The sequence below is a fragment of the Myotis brandtii genome, unplaced genomic scaffold, assembly GCF_000412655.1.
Source record: "Myotis brandtii unplaced genomic scaffold, ASM41265v1 scaffold2, whole genome shotgun sequence".
Classification (NCBI taxonomy): Eukaryota; Metazoa; Chordata; class Mammalia; order Chiroptera; family Vespertilionidae; genus Myotis; species Myotis brandtii.
The window spans coordinates 865,096-867,643 of record NW_005357451.1 but is presented as its reverse complement, the minus strand read 5'-3'; the positions used below and the strand labels follow the sequence as shown (position 1 = coordinate 867,643).

General features: G+C 36.1%; 1 pseudogene; it reads right to left on the bottom strand.

The window, feature by feature from the left end:
• Positions 1–2,548, bottom strand: part of LOC102247735 — a 587,465-nt pseudogene that overhangs the window by 110,215 nt on the left and 474,702 nt on the right.

Here is a 2,548-nt window from a genome sequence, read left to right as displayed (position 1 = left end):
TTGGGTGGGGTGGGGATAGTGGGGGGGGGAGATGGGGAGATAAGGACACATATGTAATACCTTAATTAATAAAGAAAAAACAAACAAACAAATAAATAATGCCATTAAAATATAGGGGAAAGATCTAAATACACATTTCTCCAAAGAAGATATAAATAGCCAATAAGAATTTGAAAGAATGTTCAACAGCACTAATCATTAGAAAAATGCAAACCAAAACCACAATGATATATCACCTTGTTAGAATGGCCACTATCAAAAACAAACAAACAGTAAATAGCAAGTGTTGCCAAGAATGTGGAGAAATTGGTACCTTTGTGAACTGTTGATGGTAATGTAAAATGGTGCAGCTGCTATGAAAATAGTATTGAGATTTTTAAAAAATAATAATAAAAATAGAACTACTTTATAATTCAGCAATCCTATGTATGGGTATTTACTTATTTAAATAATTAAAATCAATATCTCAAAGATATATTTGCACACCCATTGAAGCATTATTCATAATAGTCAAGAGATGAAAGTAACCCAAATTTCCATCGACATATGAAGGTATAAATAAAATGTAATATATATTATTCAGCCATAAAAAAGACTGAAATCTCATCACATGTACAGCATGGATGAACCTTGATTACATTATGCTAAGTAAATAATCCAGTCACAAAGAGACCAATTTGTATGACTCCACATATATGAGATATCTAAAGTAGTCAAATTCATATAAATAGAAAATTAGTAGAAAGCCACTGGTGGGCTGGGGGGAAGGGGAAATGAAAAATTATTATTTATGGGTACAAAGTTCCAGTTTTGCAAGATGAAAAAGTTGTGAAAATTTGTTTTATAACAACATGACTATACTTAAAACTACTGAACTGTACACTTAAAAATGGTTAACATGGAAAATTTTATGTTCTATTTTTCAAAGTAATTTAGGTAAAAATTTTAAAGGAGATTATATTATTTTATGATGAGTCACTATGTAGGTGCAGGGTGTCTTGGCAACCCCTCAGGAGCCCAGATATTATTGGTAGATTGTATAAGTTATACTGGGAAGAGGTACCCTTTGGAGAAGAGAGGGACAGTAAAGTTATAATCCTGTTGGAGCTTTAAGTTTAATTTTGTGATTCATGGGTAATATTAGAATTAATGGATTTACAAAATGTTTATGTGGTGATAATCTGAGACCATATTTTATTGGGGGTATAGTATTTTAAAGAGGACTTGGCATATAACTTGGTGATAATTGAACATTTGGGGATCATTATAAGGTAATTGAGTGAAAAAAAATCTTTAATAAAAGTTTCTATAAAGGTTGACAGGATAGTCAGTAATTAAAGAAGGGACGGACAATGTGGAGGGGTCAATGGAAATTTCAACAACTTGGAGTGCAAGAGGAAAGGGAGGAGGAAAGGGGGTGATATGGACTGAATATATGTGTACTCCCAGCAAATTCATATGATGAAACATAATGTGGTAGGAGTTGGTGCCTGTGAGAGGTGTTTATGTCATGAGGGAGGAGCCCACAGGAACAGGATTATGTCCCTGTGAGATCCTTCACCCCTTTATTCATGAGAAGATGTCTGTAAATGCAAAAGAAGGCTCTCACCAGACACTGAGTCTGCAGGCACCGTGATCTTGGACTTCCCAGCCTCCTGCACTGTAATAAATAAATCAATATTTGTGTTTATATGCCACCCAATTCATGGTATTTTGTTATAGCAGCCCTAATGGTCTAATACAAAAGAAAACTTTAAGATCTACTTTTGGAGAGGTTTAAGGAGTGGCAAAATTATTAGAGGTAAGCAGGTGAAGGGAGAGAGGGGTGATACCTGTGGGGGACCAATTCAGGGGATGGTGACATGGGAGTTGCCCTTGCAATGAAATCCAGTTATTGAGATGGATCTGCAAGTTGCATTGCAGTCATAATCAGGGATGAATCTTGAAGCTGGGCTGAGGTCATGAGGGATGTGAGAGTAATCATGCTCAAATTTGGAATATAATGATTTTGAGCTAAATTTATAAATTTTAGATATAAAACCTTATTACTCAGAATGTCACAAGTAGATATGACTGCCATGTGATAATGGTGTGGATGCACAATGGGCCATCATTTTGACAGTGGTAGTTATAGCACATTGTAGATGTAAGACTTATGGTCATTCTTAGTATTTTAAAACAACTTTGTTAATAATCTACACTAATAAAAGAGAAACATGGTAATTAGCATACGACCGCTACCCTTTTCATTGGCTAATCAGTGAGTATATGCAAATTAACTGTCAGCCAAGATGGCGGCCGGCAGCCAGGCACAGAAGCGAGCACGAGGCTTGCTTGCTACAGACTCCAACATTCCCCGCCTCACTTGCCGGCCTCTCATCTGCAACTCTAAGCAACTATGTACTATGTTGCAAATAAGAAGGTAAACAAAACCCCAGAAAACAGCCGACTGAAACCCAGCCGGACCGAAACATTGTATCCATGTTTTCAGCAGCGAGGCCTCAGAGCTAAAGCTGGCCCAGAATAAAAAAAAAAAAAAAAGAAAACA